Source organism: Zalophus californianus, chromosome 17 (genome assembly GCF_009762305.2).
Source record: "Zalophus californianus isolate mZalCal1 chromosome 17, mZalCal1.pri.v2, whole genome shotgun sequence".
NCBI classification, from domain to species: Eukaryota; Metazoa; Chordata; class Mammalia; order Carnivora; family Otariidae; genus Zalophus; species Zalophus californianus.
The window spans coordinates 21233988-21246632 of record NC_045611.1 but is presented as its reverse complement, the minus strand read 5'-3'; the positions used below and the strand labels follow the sequence as shown (position 1 = coordinate 21246632).

Here is a 12645-nt window from a genome sequence, read left to right as displayed (position 1 = left end):
CGTGCACTCTCTCCCTCACTCTCTAAAATAAACAAAATCTTTAAAAAGAATTTCAAATCTATGGGAGAGAGGAAGAAGTAGAAAAAATACATAACAAAAATACTGCAGAATGACAAAAACAACATGATATGAGTAAGTAAAGGGGGCTATCATGATTTATAGAAAGAAAACCAATCCAAACCTAAAGGAGAAGATGGAACATAAATTGATATCTGAGATGAGTCTTTAAAGAATTAATAACTGTCAGAAGAAAAATAAGTAAATATGTCCTAGGCAGAGGAAACAATCCAGGATGGTCATACTAAAAGAGAGAAAGAGAGAGAGAGAGGAGGGGAGGGAGGGAGGAAGGAAAGAGAAGAGGGAAACCTAACAAGTGTTGGGAAGGATGTGGAGAAATGAGAGCACTTCAACTTTGCTGGTGGAAATAGAAAATGGTTCATCTGCTGTGGAAAACAGTTTGTCAGTCCCTCAAAAAATAAACATAAAATTACCACATAATCCAGCAATTCCAGTCCTAGATATATACTCAAAATAATTGAAAACAAGATATTCAAACACATAGGGGCATACACATGCTATTCATAATAGTCAAAATGGAGGAGCAACTCAAATGTCCATCAACAGATGAATAGGTATTAAAATTGAAGCATGCACGTACAGAGGAATATTATTCATCCATAAAAAGGGAACAAAGTAGAGATACATGCTACAGTATAGATAAACCTCAAAAGTATTATGCTGAGTATAAGAAGCCAGACACTTAAGGTCATATAGAACATGATTCCATTTATATGAAAGATCTAGAATAGGAAAATCCATAGAAAGAGAAAACAGATGCCATTTGCCAAGGGCTGGAGTAAGAGGAAAATTAGGGAATACTTGCTTAATGGCCATAGGGTTTCCTTTTCTTTTTTTTTTTTTTTTAAGATTTTATTTATTTATTTATTTGACAGAGACAGAGACAGCGAGAGCAGGAATACAAGCAGGGGTAGTGGGAGAGGGAGAAGCAGGCTTCCTGCAGAGCAGGGAGCCCAATGTGGGACTCGATCCCAGGACCCTGAGATCATGACCTGAGCCGAAGGCAGACGCTTAATGACTGAGCCACCCAGGCGCCCACAGGGTTTCCTTTTCAAGTGACGGATAGATTTTGGAACTAGATAGAGGTAGTGTTTGCACAATATTGTGAGTGTACTAAATGCCACTAAATGGTTCACTTTAAATGGTTAATTTTATATTTTGTGAATTTCCCCTCAAAAATAAAACTGAGAAGTTTAAACTTCATACGTAAAGTCATGGGGAGCACTGAAAGGAAGAACGAATTTAAAAAATGGAAGATGAAGAAGAGAGCAAGGAGAGGAGGAAAGAAGGCAGATCACACATGTGTTTCTGAAAGATGACTCTGCCAAAAAAAAAAAAAAAAGAATAAAACCCTGCAGAAGAGGCAGTGCATTCTGTGAATCGAGCTTTAGATTTCCTGGAGACAGGTCTGGGAAGAAATTTGAATCTGAAATGTGTATTTGGGTGTACTGTTTAAACCTTGTAATCAAAAGAGCTATTCCTTTAAAAATGATTTTAGGATGAGCACTTCAAGTCCACATTTTCTAACTAGCCATCAGGTCTTATAATTATTTTTAGGTTGAAAAGTTTTAGAGAAATGTAAGAGCGAAACTCAGAGAAATATCCTCAGGGAGGTCACATTGTATAAAGCATCTCTGCAGAAAGCTGGGTTTCCCGGAGTTAGGACACAGCAGAGCCAATTATCCAAAGATTTATGAGCAAATTGGTCTAACTGATAAAGACAGGACATAATCCAATAACAAAATTTTGATTTTTATTCCCAAACTTTAAAGTGTGTTTCTGTGTGTGTGTTCGTGCGTGTGTGACCACATGCCTAACCAAGTAATTATAAAATGCTGAATTCTGTGATTGACTTTCCATCCTAGGAAAGAGTAAATGAAAAGTCTTTCCTGCTGTTTGGGGTACAGACCATATGATCTGAGAGATCAGCTCACACTAAGCAATTGACATGACAGGATGGAATGGTTTTATGATTCCTGTTGGCCAAGTTCTATCCAAATAATGTCGGGGATATAAATTGGTGTAGCCCCTATGATAGACAGCATGGAGTTTCCTCAAAAAGCTAAAAATAAAAATACCATATGATCCAGCATTTCCACTACTGATATTGACCCTAAATATGAAAACACTAAATTAGAAAGATATATGTACCCCAATGTTTATTGCAGCATTATTTACAATAGCCAAGATATGGAAGCAATCTAAGTATCCATCTATAGATGGATGGATAAAGAAGATGTGGGGGGTGTGTGTGTGTGTGTGTATGTGTATATATATGTATATACATATATATAATGGAATATTACTCAAGCATAAACAAGAATGAGATCTTGCCATTTGTAACAAAATGGATGGATCTAGAGGATATTGTGCTAAGTGAAATAAGTTAGAGAAAGACAAATACCATATGATTTCTCTTATATGTGGAATCTAAAGTGCATGCACACACACACACACACACACACACACACAGCCTCATAAATAGAACAAGCTGGTGGTTGCCAGAAGTAGGGCAGTGAGGGGATGGTTGAAATAGGTGAAGGGGATTAAGAGGTACATAAAAACATCCAATTATAAAATAAATAAGTCATGGGGATGAAAAGTACAGCAGAGAGAATGTAGTCAGTGGTGTTATAATAACATTGTATGGTGACAGATGGTGACTACACATACGTGGTGAGCATTATGTAACGTACAGAATTGTCAAATCACTATGTTGTACACATGAATATAACATTGTATGTCAAGTGTAATTCAAATTTTAAAAAGGAAAGAAAAACAAACACTGCTTGGAATAAAGAGATTAGGGAAGGTAATCTTAGCTAAATATCTTCTCATTCTTGGGTCTCCTTCATCTCTTTGCTTTTTTTTTATTTTTTTAAAGATTTTATTTATTTATTCATGAGAGACAGGGAGAGAGAGAAGCAGAGGGAGAAGCAGGCTCCCAAGGAGTAGGGAGCCCGATACGGGACTCGATCCCAGGACCCTGGGATCATGACCCGAGCCAAAGGCAGACGCCCAACCATCTGAGACACCCAGGCGCCCTCCTTCATGTCTTTGTATCATGAGTGTGTTGAAGATAAGTAGTTCTCTAACTTATTTTGCATAAGGAATCACTGAGGGAAGGTGTTAAAATGCAAATTCTTGGGCCACAGGCAAATATACTCTGACCCAGTAGTACTTGATCCTGATATTACTAACATGAGAAATATTGAAAAGGCAATGTTTAAGGTTTAAGGTACATTCCTGCTCAAGCATTCTATGGCTCAATAATCTTATCTTGCTTCCTATGGCAACAGTATCTTTACCAACCATGATGAATCACATCCATAGAATTTTTGTGACATGACTAATCACACACATAGTCATGTTGATTTCCTCTTCAAGCAAAATACATTGATGGTGTTTTTTCTTTAATCACACTATGAAGAATATAAAGGGTGTAGAAGTAAGTAGTGAATTGAATGAAAACCCTAAGACTTGTGCTTTCTTTCTTTCTTTCTTTCTTTTTTTTTTTTTTAAAGATTTTATTTATTTATTTGACAGAAAGAGACACAGTGAGAGCAGGAACACAAGCAGGGGGAGTGGGAGAGGGAGAAACAGACTTCCCGCTGAGCAGGGAGCCCGATGTGGGACTCGATCCCAGGACCCTGGGATCATGACCTGAGCCGAAGGCAGACGCTTAATGACTTGGGCACCCAGGCACCCAAGACTTGTGCTTTCTGAGTTAAGATTTTTATAGCTAGGTTTATTTCAACCCTGGCATACAGGTATCCCTGCTTTTCAAAGTTTTTGTTAGACCACTTCACTTTTATGAAAGACCTGTATTAGTACCTGTTTTTGCTAACAAAAAAGAAATCTCTGAGGAGGATTTTTACTTTTACAGGGAAAGGCCAAAAGCAAGAATAGTGTTCAGTGTCTGGTTTTGAGGCCCTCTGAGCAGGGACAGCTGCACCACCAAGCTCCTTCCCTGAGAACTACACTCAGCATCTCCTCACCAAGCGGCCATAGCTTTGAACTGTGTCTGTGAGCATCTGTGCTTTATCTCAATTTATTTTGCGCATCCATTAGGAAGATGTGTCCAAAAGTATCAGAAAAACCTAAGAGAGGTTATTTTTTGGGTCTGGGAACACTCAAAAATTTTCCCTGTAAATTGTAACTGCTTCTTCACTTGAATGCTCTACTTTCAGATAGCTGGGGAAACCTATATTAAGCTACCATTTATTTATTACCTCTGATAAACCAGACACTAGCATAAGTGATTCAAGGATAATAGAGCATCAACTCATGATCTGAAGGACATCAAGGTCACATAACCTTGTAGAGATATAGTTGCATGAAAATGCAGTAAGTATAATTAATGCAATAGAGAAACAGTACCAGAGAGGACTAATTAGTTTGTTTCAGGAACTAAGTTTTAATAGAGTATTTAGGCATATGAAATATTTTATTTAGCTAAGGAGAGACATTCAGATGATAATACAGTGGATATCAGTTGGATTGGATAGATCAGAAATATATTTGGAGAGATCTATCTTTTATATTAAATTATATGGACTAGGGTCCATGCACATGAATAAATGCTTCTGTAAGACCTGAAAATTGGAAAAGCACATAACCTAGGATTTAACATCAAGCATGTAATTGACTCTAAGCAGTAAGTTCCTGATTCATCTTGGAGCAGCTAGCTGACCAGGGACAGGAGGTAACATGGCTATGCTAAGGGAAAGTAGAACATATTGAAGAGTGTCTCTATATCAAACGTTTTGATACCCTACTATAATTCACGTGGGTAGGATGGTGGCATCTATGTAAAGCCAGGGGAATAAAAAGGTAACTAGTGTTAATTGAGGGTCATGCTGTGGCAGGCAGTGTTCTGATCACTGTACATATATTATCTAATCTGATCTTCTAAACTGTAATGTGAAGCAAGTGCCATAATTGGGTCTGATTTGCTGCTACAGAAACTGGGTTTAAGAGGCTAAGTGTTTTGCCCAAGATCACACAGCTGGTAGGAGAACCAAATGTAAACTATATTTATCTGATACGAAATTTTTTATCCTTTGCCTTGACTATCCCACAGTACTGCTTTCTAGCAAGCAATGGAGCTCTGAGGCATGGCCTAGATACAGGTGTTGCATATGTTTACCATTTTTTAAAAAAATTTTCTTATTGTTATGTTAATCACCATACATTACATCATTAGTTTCTGATGTAGTGTTCCATGATTCATTGTTTGTGCATTACACCCAGTGCTCCATGCAGAATGTGCCCTCTTTAATACCTATCACCAGGCTAACCCATCCCCCCACCACCCTCCCCTCTAGAACCCTCAGTTTGTTTTACAGAGTCCATCGTCTCTCATGGTTCGTCTCCCCGTCCGACTTACTCCCCTTCATTCTTCCCCTCCTCCTATCTTCTTCTTTTTCTTTTTTCTTAACATATGTTACATTATTTGTTTCAGAAGTACAGATCTGTGATTCAACAGTCTTGCACAATTCACAGCGCTCACCATAGCACATACCCTCCCCAATGTCTATCACCCAGCCACCCCATCCCTCCCACCCCTCCCACCCCCCACCACTCCAGCAACCCTCAGTTTGTTTCCTGAGATTAAGGATTCCTCATATCGGTGAGGACATATGTTACATGTCTTTCTCTGATTGACTTATCTCACTCAGCATAACACCCTCCAGTTCCATTCACGTCATTGCAAATGGGAAGATCTCATTCCTTTTTAGGGCTGCATCATATTCCACATCTTCTTTAACCATTCATCTGTCGATGGACATCTTGGCTCTTTCCACAGTTTGGCTATTGTGGACATTGCTGCTATAAACATTGGGGTACACATACCCCTTCGGATCCCTACATTTGTATCTTTGGGGTAAATACCCAGTGGTGCAATTGCTAGATCGTATGGTAGCTCTATTTCCAACTGTTTGAGGAACCTCCATACTGTTTTCCAGAGTGGTTGCACCAGCTTGCATTCCCACCAACAGGGTAGGAGGGTTCCCCTTTCTCTGCATCCCCGGCAACATCTTTCGTTTCCTGACTTGTTAATTTTAGCCATTCTGACTGGTGTGAGGTGGTATCTCATTGAGGTTTTGATTTGGATTTCCCTGATGCTGAGCGATGTTGAGCACTTTTTCATGTGTCTGTTGGCCATTTGGATGTCTTCTTTGGAGAAATGTCTGTTCATGTCTTCTGCCCATTTCTTGATTGGATTATTTGTTCTTTGGGTGTTGAGTTTGATAAGTTCTTTATAGATTTTGGATACTAGCCCTTTATCTGATATGTCATTTGCAAATATTTTCTCCCATTCTGTCGGTTGTCTTTTGGTTTTGTGGACTGTTTCTTTTGCTGTGCAAAAGCTTTTTATCTTGATGAAATCCCAATAGTTCATTTCTGCCCTTGTTTCCCTTGCCTTTGGCGATGTTTCTAGGAAGAAGTTGCTGTGGCTGAGGTCGAAGAGGTTGCTGCCTGTGTTCTCCTTTAGGATTTTGATGGACTCCTGTCTCACGTTTAGGTCTTTCAACCATTTGGAGTCTATTTTTGTGTGTGGTGTAAGGAAATGGTCCAGTTTCATTCTTCTGCATGTGGCTGTCCAATTTTCCCAACACCATTTGTTGAAGAGGCTATCTTTTTTCTATTGGACATTCTTTCCTGCTTTGTCAAAGCTGAGTTGACCATAGAGTTGAGGGTCCATTTCTGGGCTCTCTTTTCTGTTCCATTGATCTATGTGTCTGTTTTTGTGCCAGTACCATACTGTCTTGATGACGACAGCTTTGTAATAGAGCTGGAAGTCTGGAATTGTGTGGCGCCAGCTTTGCTTTTCTTTTTCAATATTCCTCTGGCTATTCGGGGTCTCTTCTCGTTCCATACAAATTTTAGGATTATTTGTTCCATTTCTTTGAAAAAAGTGGATGGTATTTTGATGGGGATTGCACTGAATGTGTAGATTGCTCTAGGTAGCATTGACACCTTCACTATGTTTGTTCTTCCAATCCATGAGCATGGAACGTTTTTCCATTTCTTTGTGTCTTCTTCAATTTCTTTCATGAGTATTTTATAGTTTTCTGAGTACAGATCCTTTGCCTCTTTAGTTAAATTTATTCCTACGTATCCTATGGTTTTGGGTGCAATTGTAAATGGGATCGACTCCTTGATTTGTCTCTCTTCAGTCTGGTTGTTGGTGTATAGGAATGCCACTGATTTCTGTGCATTGATTTTATATCCTGCTACTTTACTGAATTCCTGAATGAGTTCTAGCAGTTTTGGGGTGGAATCTTTTGGGTTTTCCACATACAGTATCATATCATCTGCAAAGAGTGAGAGTTTGACTTCCTCTTTGCCAATTTGGATGCCTTTGATTTCTTTTTGTTGTCTGATTGCTGTGGCTAGGACTTCTAATACTGTGTTGAATAGCAGTGGTGATAGTGGACATCCCTGCCGCATCCTGACCTTAGGGGAAAAGCTCTCAGCTTTTCCCCATTGAGAATGATATTCGCTGTAGGTTTTTCATAGATGGCTTTTATGATATTGAGGTATGTACCCTCTATCCCTATCCTCTGAAGAGTTTTGATCAAGAAAGGATGCTGTACTTTGTCAAATTCTTTTTCTGCTTCTATTGAGAGGATCATATGATTCTTGTTCTTTCTTTTGTTAATGTATAGTGTATCACATTGATTGATTTGCAGATGTTGAACCATCCTTGCAGCCCAGGGTTAAATCCCACTTGGTCGTGGTGAATAATCATTTAAATGTACTGTTGGATCCTATTAGCTATATTTTGGTGAGAATTCTTGCATCCATGTTCATCCAGGATACTGGTCTGTAATTCTCCTTTTTGATGGGGTCTTTGTCTGGTTTTGGGATCAAGGTAATGCTGGCCTCATAAAATGAGTTTGGAAGTTTTCCTTCCATTTCTATTTTTTGGAACAGTTTCAGGAGAATAGGTATTAATTCTTCTTTAAATATCTGATAGAATTCCCCTGGGAAGCCATCTGGCCCTGGGCTTTTGTTTGTTGGGAGATTTTTGATGACTGCTTCAATTTCCTTAGTGGCTATAGGTCTGTCAGGTTTTCTATTTCTTCCTGGTTCAGTTTTGGGAGTTGATACATCTCTAGGAATGCACCCATTTCTTCCAGGTTATCTAATTTGCTGGCATAGAGTTGCTCATAATATGTTCTTATAATTGTTTGTATTTCTTTGGTGTTGGTTGTGATCTTTCCTCTTTCATTCATGATTTTGTTGATTTGGGTCACTTTTCTTTTTGATAAGTCTGGGCAGGGGTTTATCAATCTTGTTAATTCTTTCAAAGAACCAGCTCCTAGTTTCGTTGATCTGTTCTACTGTTCTTTTGGTTTCTAGTTCATTGATTTCTGCTCTGATCTTCATTATTTCTCTTCTCCTGCTGGGTTTAGGCTTTATTTGCTCTTCTTTCTCCAGCTCCTTTAGGTGTAGAGTTAGGTTGTGTATTTGACACCTTTCTTTTTTCTTGAGAACGGCTTGTATTGCTATATACTTTACTCTCAGGACTGCCTTTGCTGTATCCCAAAGATTTTGAACAGTTGTGTTTTCATTTTCATTGTTTTCCATGAATTTTTTTAATTCTTCTTTAATTTTCTGGTTGACACATTCATTTTTTAGTAGGATGCTCTTTAGCCTCCATGTCTTTGAGTTCTTTCCGACTTTCCTCTTGTGATTGAGTTCTAGTTTCAAAGCATTTTGGTCTCAAAATATGCAGGGAATCATCCCAATCTTTTGGTACTGATTGAGACCTGATTTGTTACCCAGGATGTGATCAATTCTGGAGAATGTTCCATGGGCACTAGAGAAGAATGTGTATTCCGTTGCTTTGGGGTGGGAAGTTCTGAATATGTCTGTGAAGTCCGTTTGGTCCAGTGTGTCATTTAAAGTCTTTATTTCCTTTTGATCTTTTGCTTAGATGATCTGTCCATTTCAATCAGGGGGGTGTTAAAGCCCCCACTATTATTGTATTGTTGTCAATGTGTTTCCTCGCTTTTGTTATTAATTTTCTTATATAATTGGCTGCTCCCATGTTTGGGGCACAGATATTTACAATTGTTAGATCTTGCTTGTTGGATAGACCCTTTAAGTAGGATATAGTGTCCTTCTTCATCTCTTATTACAGTCTTTGGTTTAAAATCTAATTTGTCTGATACAAGGATTGCCACCCCAGCTTTCTTTTTGTGTCATTTGCATGGTAAATGGTTTTCCACCTCCTCTCTTTTTTTTTTTTTAAAGATTTTTTATTTATTTATTTGAGAGAGAGAGAATGAGAGATAGAGAGCACGAGAGGGAAGAGGGTCAGAGGGAGAAGCAGACTCCCCGTCAAGCAGGGAGCCCGATGCGGGACTCGATCCCGGGACTCTGGGATCATGACCTGAGCCGAAGGCAGTCGCTTAACCAACTGAGCCACCCAGGCGCCCCTCCACCTCCTCACTTTCAATGTGGGGGTGTTTTTGGCTCTAAAATGAGTCTCTTGCAGACAGCATATTGATGGGTCTTGTTTTTTAATCCAATCTGATAGCCTGTGCCTTTTGATTGGGGCATTTGCCCATTTACATTCAGGGTAACTATTGAAAGGTATGAATTTAGTGCCATTTTATTGCCTGTAAGGTGACTGTTACTGTATATTTTCTCTGTTCCTTTCTGATCTATGCTGCTTTTAGGCTCTCTCTTTGCTTAGAGGACCCCTTTCAATATTTCTTGGAGGGCTGGTTTCGTGTTTGCAAGTTCCTTTAGTTTTTGTTTGTCCTGGAACCTTTTTATCTCTCCTTCTATTTTCAATGCCAGCCTAGCTGGATATAGTATTCTTGGCTGTATATTTTTCTCGTTTAGTGTTCTGAAGATATCATGCCAGTCCTTTCTGGCCTGCCAGGTCTCTGAGGATAGGTCTGTTGCCAATCTAATATTTCTACCATTGTAGGTTACATATCTCTTCTCCTGAGCTGCTTTCAGGATTTTCTCTTTGTCTCTGAGACTCGTAAGTTTTACTATTAGATTTCGGGGTGTTGACCTATTTTTATTGATTTTGAGAGGAGTTCTCTGTGCCTCCCGGATTTTGATTCCCATTTTCTTCCTCACAATAGGGAAGTTCTCTGCTATTATTTGCTCCAGTATACCTTCTGTCCCTTTCTCTCTTTCTTCTTCATCTGGGACCCCAATTATTCTAATGCTGTTTCATCTCATCCTATTGCTTATCTCTTGAATTCTGCCCTCGTGATCTTGTACTTGTTTCTCTCTTTCTCAGCCTCTTTATTTTCCATCATTTGGTCTTCTATATCGCTGATTTTCTCTTCTGCCTCATTTATCCTAGCAGTTAGTAACGGGCCCCCGTTTTTGATTGCACCTCATTAATAGCCTTTTTGATTTCGACTTGGTTGGATTTTAGTTCTTGTATTTCTCCAGAAAGTGTTTCTCTAATAACTTCCACGCTTTTTTCAAGCCCAGCTAGTATCTTTAAAGTCATGATTCTGAACTCTAGGTCCGACATCGTACTAATGTCCATATTGAGTAGGTCCCTGGCTGACGTTACTACCTCTTGTCTTTTTGCTGAGGTGATTTTTTTCATCTTGTCATTTTGTCCAGAGGAGAATAGATGAATGAGAGAACAAAATGCTAACAGGTTAACAACGTCCCCAGCAAATATACTCTATACAAATCAGAAAACACCTGAAACCAGGGGAAAACAAAGGGAAAGAAAGAAAAAAGAAAGGGAGAAAAAAAAAGAAGATAACAACAAAAACAGAACAATACAAAAAAAAAGAGAATATGATCAAATATGATCAGGCTAGTGCATAGATCAGTGCCACACACTAGATTTTCAGCGTATTTTGGTCTGTTAGAAAAAAGTGCCTCCTAAAATTTTAAAGGGAGAAAGACATATATGTACAAAATAAGGGTTGATACAATGAAGGGATGGAAGATGACTGTAAAGATGAAAATTATAAAAGATTTTATAAAAGCAATTTATAAGATAAGTTGTTTGAAAAAAGAAGATTTAAAAAAAAAGAATAAAAGGGAGAGAATGTGATTAGTCAGGAGACTAGAACAAAGCCATACACTAGTGATTTAGGGTATATTTTGATCTTTTAGAAGAAACTTTATGTCAAAATTTTAAAGAGAGAACAACTTGTATATATATGCCAAAAATAAGGGTAACTACTATGAAGGGATAAAATATGACTCTAAAAATGAAAAATAAAATATGTTTTTTTAAAAAAGATATTGATAAACAATAAAAAAATAGGGAAATAGAAAAATTAAAAAAAAGTTAAAAAAATTAACTTTGAATAACTAATGAATTATGGTAAAAAAAAAAAAAAAAAAGCCATGAAATCTGTGTGCTGTATTCCCCTAGCGCTGGAGGTCTCCCATTCTCCTTGATCGGTAAACTTGGTCTTGGCTTGCTGGCTGTTCGTGCTGATCTTCTGGCGGAGAGGCCTGCTTCTGTGGTTCCCAAATGTCTTTGCCGGAGGTGGAATTGCCCCGTCCTTGTCGGTCCGGCCTAAGCTAGCTGCTCGGGTTTGCTCTCAGGAGCTTTTGTTCCCTGCAAGCTCTCGGTACAGCTTTGGATGACCAGGGTGAAAATGGTGGCCTCCCAATCTCCACCCAGAGAAATTGAGAACTCGGGGCCCCACTCCTCAGTGCGCCCCCAGAGAAAAGCAGTCACTCCCGTCTCCCCGGTCTCCGGCCGCACTCCGTGCTCACCCGGCCTGTGACCTAGCGTTTCTATCTCTGGCACCTGACCCCATGTGGAGTCTCCAAATCCAGCAGATCCCTGTGGTGCACTCCCGCGCCGCTCCTCCTGGGGGAGGAAGGGAGTCTCCCCGGCTCTGCCGCTCGTTGGGTCCCTCCTGGAGGAGCAGTGGCCCGACCGTGTCACGGATCACAGTTTATGGCCACCCCGAGCTGAGAGCCCGTGCCTCAACTCTGTCTCTGCAGCCGTCTTCCCCACTCCGATACCTGGGAGCTCTGCTGCACTGAGGCACCCCCGGTCTTTCTGTGACCCCAAGGGTCCTGAGACCACACTGTCCTGTGAGGGTTCCACCCCCAGCTTAGCCACTGGAGCGACGTCCCTCAGCAGAGCCAGCTTCTAAATGTTCCGATTTTGTGCTCTGCGGCTCTATCACTTGCCAGAAGCAGCTGGCGGAGGCCCCCTCCCCGCCCATCTATCCTCCTGAATATCGCCTCGGATTCACTTCTCTGCACGCCCTACCTTCCAGTAAGTGGTCGCTTTTCTGTTCAGAGAGTTGTTGCTATTCTTCTCCTCGATCTCCTGTTGAGTTCGTAGTTGTTCAGAATGGTTTGATCCCTATTCTGCTGAATTCCTGAGACCAGACAAAATCCAGGTCTCCTGCTCCTCCGCCATCTTGCTCCGCCCCTATGTTTACCATTTTTAAGCTTCTCATGAATACAGAAAAGAAAACCAGGATGGAAAAGAAAGCAAACTAATTAATCGTTTTCTCCTATCAGACAAAGACAGGACCGTTAGAGTCTTCTACTTGTACTCACAATCACAGTACCCCTCTGAATGTT

At 39.8% G+C, this 12645-nt stretch overlaps 1 long non-coding RNA gene across 1 annotated transcript in view; it reads left to right on the top strand.

Moving 5' to 3' along the window:
• The window catches only part of LOC113936655, an 80321-nt gene that overhangs the window by 19337 nt on the left and 48339 nt on the right, over positions 1–12645 (top strand). The window lies entirely within an intron of this gene.